Raw genomic sequence first — 11407 nt, forward strand, 5'->3', positions numbered from 1 at the left:
TAAAAATTAGGTTGATATCACAATTGGAAGAACTGGAAGAATCTTGAGAACAATTTGTCCTTCTGACAGATAAAAACAAATTCTCTCTGCAGCATATCTGACAAGTTATCATATATTTATCAATAATTTATCAAGTTCCCTGGGTACTTAAGAAGTGAAAAGACTCCCTCATTATCATTCAGTCAGGATGTCAGAGTAAGACTTGAACCCATGTTTTCCTGACTTTGGAAAATTCTGTGCCTCTAATGCCATGCATCCTCTTAAAATACCATGTCTCCTTCTTTCTCTCACTCTCTGCCTGTCTCTATCTTAGCTTTCTATTTCTAGCCCTATTTTTATGGATATATATATATATATATATATATATATATATATATAATGTCTGGAATTTTGAAGACTAGCACCTGATATTAAATTTCCCTAAGTCTTTGTGGAGTTGAATCCAAAGCTACAAAGCTACATTCAATGCCATCTCTGTGCCAGGCATTGGGACTTCAGGGTAGATTTTAACCCCACTCCAACTCAACACTTAGGCCAAAAGTTTCAACAAACGAGGCTGAGATTTAAAAGCTTTTCCCCCACACTTTCAAGGTAGCTGCTTTTTGGTGGTGTTGTGGGGGCAGGGAGTGAAGTGAGGGATAGAGGGGGAGCTTCATTACTTCAAACAGGGTAAATCAAGCAGTGATTACTATGAGCAAAATGTAATATAGGTAGGGGCAGCTAGGTGGCACAGTAAGTAAGTGAGCTAGCCCTGGAGTTGGGAGGACCTGGGATTGGTTCCAGCCTCAGATACTTAACACCCATACAAAAAAACTCACCGTGTAACCTTGGGCAAGTTACTTAAGCCCAATTGCTTTTAAAAAAATTGTAATATAGGCAAAAATGCCAAAGCCATCATTCCTTATTAATCCCACTTGATAAAAATAAGGAAGATTATGTTAAAAATCCTTATTTTAATATTTCTTGGAGAAATGCACTATAACTTGAGTCCTTTTTATTCTTCCCTGTTAGTCACAAGAGCAAAGCAATAGGCCACCTGGCAATCAGCTCATGGAATTTTCTCTTCCCCCCATATTTGAATTGTTAACCATAGCTTTTGCTCTCAGAACCCAAAATGAAGAGTATCATTTTTCCACTTCTGTTTACTGTGTGGATATTAAACTCGTGATTGGTACAGAGAACAAATTCTGAACACTGGCTTGAAGAAGGCATATTTAATGTTTTGCTTCCTCTCATAACAGCATGTCAATAATATAGATGAAATATATGGAACCAGTGCCTCAAAGCCCCCATGCTCTGGGCTCAGAGAGAATAGGTCAGTCTCTGGGTTACTCAAAGAGATCATTAGATGCGTCTCATTATTTTCCTAATCCAGTGTTTGTCCTAGGAAATCTATGTATATGTGTCCATAATCACACTCATTACCTTTCCCTAAAATCCTTCTCTTTTCAAACTTTCCTATTGTTGAAAGTACAACTATTCCAATCGACCAAGAGTGGAAACTTTGGGGCAATTTTTCACTCCTCACTCTTTGTCATCACATCCATATCCATTTTTTCTCATTGTCTTGTCACATCTACCTTCACAATTTCTCTCCTATACATTCCTTTCTCTCTATTCACAAGCCACCACCCTGGTAGGGCCCTCATCATTTGATTTTTGAATTACAGCAATAATCTGATGGTTGGTCTCTTCCCACTCTCCAGGCTTCCTTCAGCTGTCAGCCTCAGTTTTTTCTCTGTAAAATGGAGGTACTGGTCTACATGATCTCTAAGTATCTATCCATTTCTAAACCGTATTATCCCAGAGATTTTTGCTTGGGATTCTTCCCTTTCTTCCTCTGCTGTGTTTCCTCGATTCCTAACTTCTGAAGGTACTTGGGTAATGACTCTCCTGTTTGTTTTCTTTCTATACCTTTGCATCTCCCTTTGAATTCATGTCTCCTTTGTCCTGGGTGAGTGCTCAAATCTCTTTTCCCTTCCTGCGTGGCTGGTTCTAACTATGGCATTTTTTTTTCTCTCAGGACCAGCCTTCATCTCCATTATTCATCATGGCCTTCTGCACTCAGATCAAAATGTATTTATTCCTGGAAAGCTTAGCTTCATACACTGTCACCCAGTCTGCCTTGGAGATAAGAAATGAAGCTGCCAACATCAAGCCAGACCAGAACAAATGGAAAATTGTGGCTTCTCTGGCAGGTAAACAATACAATTGAATCATAGATAGAGAAAAGTCAACAAAGTGGAGCCACCTCCATTCTTAGAAGGCATTCTGCATAAACCATCTCATAATATTTGCATTGGTCACAGAAGAGAGATTCAGGAGCAAAGGGGTGGAAGTTTCCAAAGCCTTGTTAGGTGGGGGAGGCAGGAGAGAGAGAGAAAGAAAAACTTCTAAGTAATTATTGCTGTCCAAATAGGGATTTGCTGCCTCCACAGACAGCCTCCATGGCAATGAAGGTCTCCAAGAAAGAGATGAACAACTGCTTCTAAGACATTTCTTGTCAAGGTTGGGTTGGATTCTTTGGCTTTTTAGACTCCTCCTGAGTCTCAGTTTAAAAAAAATAAAAAACTTCTATCAAGGCTAAATTCTTTGGGCAATAGCTAAACCTATAGAGAGTATCTGCCAAACAAACAAACAAACAAAAAATCCTATATACGGTAAGTTTAAAACACATACAAAAATATGTACATATATGGGAGCATACTTGTTCATACTTGTATATATTTGCATGTATGTGTATATATTTACACATTTGTACATGCATGTGTATATAGGCTATCTATCCATATTAAAGTCTATGTGTGTAAAATAAGTAGAGAAAGGCTTTCAATGATACAAGCAGGCACTACACCAGGACTTGGTGATGCAAAGACAAACATGAAACATTAAAGAACCTTCATTTCATCAGGGTCAGTTATTCAATCTTTCCAGCACGTTATATCAGATGCTTACTTATATGACAGTAAAATGGTATAGGGTGATGTCACATGGTAGTCAGAAAAAGCAATCCCAGTACACTATCAAGGTCTCCCTTAAGAACTTTGGAATTTATTGTGTGGCATAGGAGATGCTGGCACAGGAGCACTCCACATGGTGTGCCCACATTGGAGAAGGTTCTGTGCTCTATGAGCAAAGCAGAATTGAAGTAGCTCAGAAGAGACATGAGATGCACAAATTTAAAGGATCCAGCCCAAATATTCACATGGACTATTTATTGGTGCCCAACCTGTGGTGGAGCATTTCCCACTCATATTGGTCTGTTCAGTCACACTCAGACACACTGTAGCTGGACTCTAGCACAGTGATATCATTTTGGTCCTCTCTGAGAACAAAGGATAGCAACCAAGCAAACAATTTATCTGACAGGCACTGTGCTAAGTGCTAGGGACACAAAGAAAGGCAAAGGCCAGTTCTTGCCCTCAAGGCCCTTATGTTTTGATCCAAACATGAACACAACTAGGAACATACAAAAAAGATAGAAAATTGATGGAGAGGGTGGCTAGGTGGCACAGGGAATAGACCACTGGCCCTGGAGCAGGAGGACCTGAGTTCAAATCCAGACTCAGACACTTAACACAAAAACTAGCCATGTGATCTTGGGCAAGTCACTTAACCCCAGCTGCCCTACCTTCCCCCCTCCAAAAAAAAAAGCAAAAAATAAAAACAAAATAGATGGAGGAAAGTATGAAAGGAAAGGCATTCATAACTCTGGGATTGGGTAAGGCCTCCTGTAGAACATTAGATTGGAGCTGAGCCTTGGAGAATGCCAGGGAAAAGAAGAGGTAGACTTGAGAGAGCAGAGGATTCTGGGGGTAGGAGGCAACCTATACAAAGACAAAGGAATGGGAATTAGAGTGTCACATGTGAGAAGCCGCAAAACAGCCAGTGTCGTTGGACTATGGGCAGTGGGGTAGTACAGTGGATACAGTGCTGGATCAAGAAGATTCCTCTTCCTGAGTTCAAATCTAGCCTTAGACTCTTACTACTGGCAGGACCCTGGGCACATCACTTAACCCCGCTTACCTCGGTGTCTCACCTGTAAAATGAACCGGAGAGCGAAATGACAAAACACTCCAGTATCTCTGCCAAGGAAATCCCAAATGAGGTCATGAAGAGTTGGACATGACTTAACAACAATGGCTAGATTATAGGGTCTATGAAAAGAAGTCAAGCACAAGAAAACTGGCAAGCTCGGGAAGAATCAGGCTCTGAAGACATGTGATATTATAAAGAGATTTAGAATCAGGGTATCTGAGTTCAAACCCAAGCTTGATTATTTATTACTGGAGTGGATTCAGAAGAGTCATTCTCCATCTGGGAACTTCAATGTCTTCCCCTGTAAATGGAGGGAATTAGACTATATTATCACTAAGACCCATTCTGTCTCCAAATCCTATAATCCCATGATCCTATTATGTGAATTCAGATTTTTAAAATGTAAGTCTAGTGCCTTTTCTACTTACCATTCTGACCCCATATTTTAAAATATATATTTTAAAATGTCAATGTCATTTCCTTAAAAGTATTCCATAACAGGGGTAGGGGAGGAATGGCTTAATATCCCCTCTAATATAGTATGAAAAATAAGTCCCATTTCCCTTAGAATAATTAGATGTCGTGAACTAGTTTTTAGTCAGAATAACCCATACGGATTCTGAAAGTTACAAAAGAGTATATAGACCAAGACTTTATAGAAAACAGAAAAAAAATCAATAAATAAACATCTCAAAATGGTGAAAGTTAAAATGTACTTAATGCTTGAAGGTTTACACGGTATTTTATGAACATTCTCTCATTTGATCCTCTCAGAAATTCTGCGAAGTAGGTGCTTCAGTGTCCCCATTTTACAGAAAAGGAGCCTGAGGCTGAAAAAAAAAATGACTTGCCTAGGGACACACAGCAGTTAACTGTCTGGGGAAGTGTTCAAGTTCAGACATGCAGGACTTCAGATGCAGTATTCCATTGACTAAACTTTCCATCAAACTGAAAATTGGGCATTGTGTTAGAGCCAATGGGAGACACAAGAGGTGGAAGCATCATGATGACAGACCTAAGCACTGCCCCCACCCTCGACACAAAAATGATCTCAAAAACTTTGAAGAGAAATAGAGAGTAATCCATTTGATTTCCTCTTCCTTGATCTGGGGGAAAAAAGCAGTCTCCCACAAATATTACTTTAAGCCTGGAGAAACCCTACCAATCCTTATATGTACAATGCATTCATTCACTCACTCACTCATTCGTTCATTCATTCATCCATACATTTAGTCATTCAACACAGTTTAAAAATAGCACTATTTGCTTTCAGACAATAATCTGACTTCCTAATATGTGGAAAACCCTATTTGGGTTTTTCTTTGTTTGGTTTCTTTTCCATTTCTCCTGAAATTCTCTCTAGAACAATAACTGCTCTGATCAGAGAGTGCAAAGAACTGGCCGTAATATCAGGAAAACCTGGATGTGAATCAAACTTCACACTAAGTAGATGTGTGTCCAAAGGCAAGTGCTTTTACATCTAAAAGCCTCAGCTTCCTCATCTGCAAAATAGAAATTAAAAGATTTTTAGTATCTACCTCATAGACTTATTACGAGTTTTAAATAAGATGTCTGTAAATTGTTTTGTCACCTAAAAACACTATAGAACTATGAGCTATTATTTCTGATAGGATCTCAAGAACTAGTGTATGCAAAGCACTTTGAAAATCCTAAAGGTTCCATGGATTCAATGATCAGATCTCTGTTGTTGATTATCAGAGCCCCCCTTAACCTCTCTCCTGACTTCCAGTCACTGCTTTTTGAACATCTTGAACCATGAATCCCATGGACATCTTCAGCACAATTTATTCAATCCTGAACTCATTATCTTTCCCCAAAGAAACATCTCATTCTAATTTCCCTAATACCACTGAGGGCGCTGCCATTCGCCCAATCACTAGGGTTTCCAACTTAGGTGTAATAATTACCTCCTCAGGCTCCCTCACCACCCTCCTCCTCCATATTCAATCTGTTTCCAAGTCCTGTCAACTCTACATTCGGAACAGCTCACTCGTGTGGTCCCTTCTCTCTTCTGACACTGTCATCCCCTTTGCTAAGGCATATCCTCACCCCTGAATCATTGCCTTCTGTTTTGTCTCCCTTCCTCAAGTCTCTCCCATCTCCAGCCACTTGTCCACTCAGGTGTCAACCTGGTCTTCCTAACAGACAAGTCTCAGTCAATCACCCGCCGCCCGTCAGTAAACTCCAGTAGCTTCCCATCCCATCTAGACAGCCTGGATCTCCAGGTTTCTGACACTTCTCCCACTCTGCAATCAGGTGACACCAAATGGCATTTTTATTGTTCCTCACATGAAACACCCCATCTCACAAGTCTAAGCATTTTCACTGGCTGTTCCCAGGCCTGGAATTTTCTCTTTCTACATCTGTCTCCTGGCCGCTATGGCTCTGTTCAGATTCCAGCTAATGCTGGAGGCTTCCAAATATGATGATGTCTAATTCACCCTGTATATAGGGAGTTTGTACATAGTTAGATTTGTGTTGTCTTCCCCCCAAAACTGTGACCTCCTTGAAAGCAGGGGCCATCTCCACTCCTAATCTGTCCCCTGGACCCAGATGGCTCTGAAGGAAAAAAAGTGAGGTTGGTGACCTTGCACAGCCCTCCCTCACTGTAATCTAACTCACTTGCAAGTCATGTCACCATCTTCCTGATGCCCTGGTCCTCTTTGAGAACAAAGGAAAAACGACAACCACATCCTTGAAAAAAGGGATGGCTCTCTCTCTCTCTCTCTCTCTCTCTCTCTCTCTCTCTCTCTCTCTCTCTCTCTCTCTCTCTCGCTCTCTCTCTCTCTCTCTCTCTCTCTCTCTCTCTCTCTCTCTCTCTCTCTCTCTGTCTCTCTCTCTCTCTGGTCTGTTTGTCTCTGTGTCTCTCTCCCTATCTGTCTGTATCCATCTCTCTCATTAGATCTTGTCATCCACTCAGGAAATGAGAAAATAAATCAACCAGAGTTATCATTTTCCTCCAAGTCACAATTTACTCTTTGAATTTACCAGGAAAAGATTGACTTTCCCATAAGCTTAGTGGGCAATAAGGGAAATTGACTATTGGTGTCCTGCTCCAATTGTATGATGCCAGTCATATGTCACTTTCATTAATTCATTCCATGAGCACAGGTGCTACGTGGCCCATTTGACCTAGTGTAGAATCTGGAGCCAAGGTCTCCAAATCTCATCTCAAACAGAAACTGTGCAGTCTCTTAACTTCTCTCAGTCTCAGTTTCTTCATCTGTAAAATGAGGATACTGACCTTTGGTTATGAGTAAGAAATGAGATAAAATTTCTAAGTAACTTTATAAATTTTAAAACATTACAAAAGAATTTTGTTTATCACTATTGCTATTATCATTACTATAATGGATCAAGTCCTTATGTAAAATGGTGAGTATGGAGACAACAACCAGATTGTTTCTGCCCTTTCATTTTAGAAAGGCCATGAAAGCATAAGTTGCCTCCATGAAGTCACAAAGTAAGGATTCAGACAAATTGGGATTTGCTCTCACTCAGATGCTTCTCCAGCAGACCCTGCCCTCCCTTCCAAAGCATCATGACTGCTTTGTCATCATGTCCCGTTTCCTGACTGCCAGGAGCACGTGAGGGATCTACCTAAGAAACCATGCTAACACGCCTCATAATATACTGCTTAATATCCAGAAACACATTCTCTCCTTCTTTCCATCTCTCAGCATGAAAAAAGATTCTGCCTCTACAGTCCTGGCTGCACAAACGTTTTTGCCTCCACATGAAGCAAGTTAGGGGAATGCCTTAGCGTATCTACACTCAATTTGTCCCAGTATGAGGAAGCTGTTAAAAAGAACAATATTGACAAAATGTCTTAAAAGACCATGGCTCTGGATCTAGAAGTGACCTTAGAACCATCTTAGCTAACCTCTGAATTTAAGAGATGAGGAAACCAAGGACCAGGGATAGTAAGTGATCTCTGCAAGGTACATACATAAGAAACAACAGAATGGAAATTGAAATAGAAGTCCTCTAATTTCTATTTATTATATAGTATCATCTATTATAAATAATTGTTATATATGATTCTACTCTACTCTTTTCCTACAAAATCTTGGTAATTTAAAAGGACGTCTGTGTGTGTGTATATGTATATATGTGTATATACACATATACACACACACACATAAATATATGCACACATTTATTTGTGTGTATATATCTGTATATACACGCAAGCATATATATGAACTACATAGTACATAGATGATATATGCATCTGTAATGTACAATATATTCATATATAACATGTATATGGAGATGGAGAGAGAGAGAAAGAGATTGAATAGGGTTTCTTAACCTGAAAACCTAGTGTAATAGTAATGGAATTTAAACATTCCCCTGTATTTGCTTGGTTTTGGATTGATTATGTTAAAACTCAGAGCTCGTGAATCCCACTTGTTGGATGGACTTGTTGATGTGAAAAGAGAGTGCTGAACTGGGAGGAGCTGGTGAGGTAAATTTAGAGAGACATAAGTAAAGAGAGAGGCAGAAGAATTTTTTGGAAGCAGCATCCTGGAGGCAGAGAGAGAAGAGAGGATTGCTGAAGGCTAGTTTGAATTGCCCAGAATTTTTGAGAGTTGCCACCTAGAGCTGCCAAGGACTGAGGAGACATGGCTGTCATACTGGTACTTTGTTTTGATGTTGTTTTGCAAGATTTGTTCACTGGTGAAAGACAGTCCTGTTGTTGCAGAGGTCTTGAAACCTTGCTGTTGGTTCAGAAGCCTGATGAAGGATTTTCTTGTTGTATATTTACAGAAATGCTGGAAGAGGGTCTTGCTAATATTTTCAGGGGTCCTAGGACTGTTCTGCAGACAGAGAATGAATTAATGAAGACACTAGCAATGTATTTTGTGGCCTGGCTAATCTTTGTTTCAGCAGGAATAAAGATTTCTGAGAACATGCCTCAGGTAAAGATGAAGAAAAAGATCTCTTTTTGGGTATTAAATGCTGTGCTTAAGCTTGTTGTAACTCTGAGGTAAATTCAATTGTGATCCAAGGGTGGGGAACCTTTGACTTTTTTGTGCTCTGTGATTGACCAAATGAATGTACAGCCTAGGGGTGGAGTAGTACATAGGAGAGGGTCTTTGGGGTTGACTAAATGAATTACAATGTCCTGGGGCGGAGTAGTACTTGGAAATTATTGAATTAGACTTGGTCAATGCTGTATTTTGAATTATGCTATATTTTTATTGTCTCTGTTCTTAATTTTTCACTGAATAAAATGGAGAGCAGCTATGCTGGTACTTTGAACCTTGGGAAGTTGCCTTTCCTTGGCATCATACCTGGCACCCTCCAGGGGTCTATGGATAGATTTCAAAGATTCTGTGAACTTGGATGTGGGAAAAACAACAACAAATATATATTTTTTCACTAGCTTCTAACTAAAATTTTAAATATAATCATGAGGAGTCCATAGATTTCACCAGACTAATGAATCAGCCTGTGATAAACAAACAAACAAAATCACCAACAAAACTTTTCCCTGGTAATTGGTTGGCCCTATGAGGGGTTAAGAGACTTTCCTAGCATCTGTGTTAAAGGCAGGATTTGATCCAATGTGGAAAGTTCTTTGGCACTGGAGGCAGAGGCCATGGGTTCAAATCCTCTTCCCTTTGACAATTATTAACTGTGTGACACTGGGGACATCATTTGACTTAACTTGGCTGTAATTTCTTCATGAAGAATAGGGAGTTGGATTTTATGACTAAACAGGAATTAGAGAACATTATAAAATGTAAAATGGATAATTTTTACTACATGAAATTGAAAAGCTTCTGTACAAAGCCAATGTAACCAAGATTAAGAAGGAGGTGGGAAATTGGGAAAGAATCTTTACAACCTATGTCTCTAACAAAGGACTCATTTCTAAAATATACAGAGAATTGAGTCAAATTTATAAGAATACAAGTCATTCCCCAATTGATAAATGGTCAAAGGATTATGATCAGGAAGTTTTTAGAGGAAGAAATTAAAGATATCTATAAGCACATGAAGAAATGCTCTAATTCACTATTTATTGGAAAAATGCAAATCAAAACAACTCTGAGGTACCACATCTCACCAGTCAGATTGACTAAGATGACAAAACAGGAAAATGACAAATGCTGGAGAGGATGTGGAAAAATTGGAACATTAATGCATTGCTGGTGGAGTTGTGAACTGATCCAGCCTTTCTGGAGAGCAATCTGGAATTATGCCCAAAGGGCTATAAATACTTTCATACCCTTTGATCCAGCAATACCACTCCTAGGGTTATATCCCAAAGAGATCATAGAAATGGGAGGAAGACCCATATGTACAAAGATGTTTATAGCAGCTCTTTTTGTGGTGGCAAAGAATTGGAAATTAAGGGGGTGCCCATCAATTGGGGAATGGCTGAACAAGTTGTGGTATATGCATGTTATGGAATACTATTGTGCTATAAGAAATGAGGAGAAGACAGTCTTCATATTTACCTGGAGAGGCTTATACAAACTGATGCTGAGTGAGAAGAGTAGAACCAGGAGAAATTTGTACACAATTATAGACACAAAATATGTGTGATGACCAACTTTGATAGACTGGACTCTTCTCAGCAATGCAGTGATATAAGTGAATCCCAAAAGACTCATGATGGAGAGAAATATGTGCATCCAGAGAAAGAATTAGAAAGAACTGAGTTTATATCCAGATGGAAGCAAATACCTGATCTTTTTCCTTCTCTTATTTGGTTTTATGTCCTCTTTACCATTTTTCATTCCAGCTGGTACAATCCGTTCTTATAACCTGAATAATATATAATGTGAAAGTATTTACAGATCCTATACTTGACTATATGCCACCATGGGGGGGAGCAGAGGGGAGGGAAGGGGACAAAATGTGAAACTCAAGGAATTGTGTAACTGAATCCTGTAAACTAACAGGAAATAAATTAATTAAAAATTAAATTAAATTTAAAAAAAAACCAGGCTTCCATAGTAGAGAAAAGTTAGAAATTGTTTAAAGTACTATTAAGTTTTCCAAATCCAATCTACTCTGCCTCTTTGTTAAATTCTGGGCCTGGTTGCCCAAATGCCTGTCTAAGACACATGCATTGATAGACTAAATAAAAATGCAGGCCATCTAAAAAAAAAAAAGAATATGGAGTTGAAGTTTCCTCCAACTCTAGATCTCTGTTCCTACAAACCCAGGGTTTCCTGACCTTAAAGCCAGTCGACTATCCAGTGTGCCTCTCAAAACATTACAATTTTCACAAAACCATATTATAAATCTTGATACATTTTTATTATGCATAGCTGAGGTAGGGATAGGCCTTACTTCAACTTCTGGGAAAATGGAGCACCAAGTATGG

Source organism: Petaurus breviceps, unplaced genomic scaffold, assembly GCF_028583685.1.
Source record: "Petaurus breviceps papuanus isolate PSGF00001 unplaced genomic scaffold, PetGlider_PUasm1.0 139, whole genome shotgun sequence".
NCBI classification, from domain to species: Eukaryota; Metazoa; Chordata; class Mammalia; order Diprotodontia; family Petauridae; genus Petaurus; species Petaurus breviceps.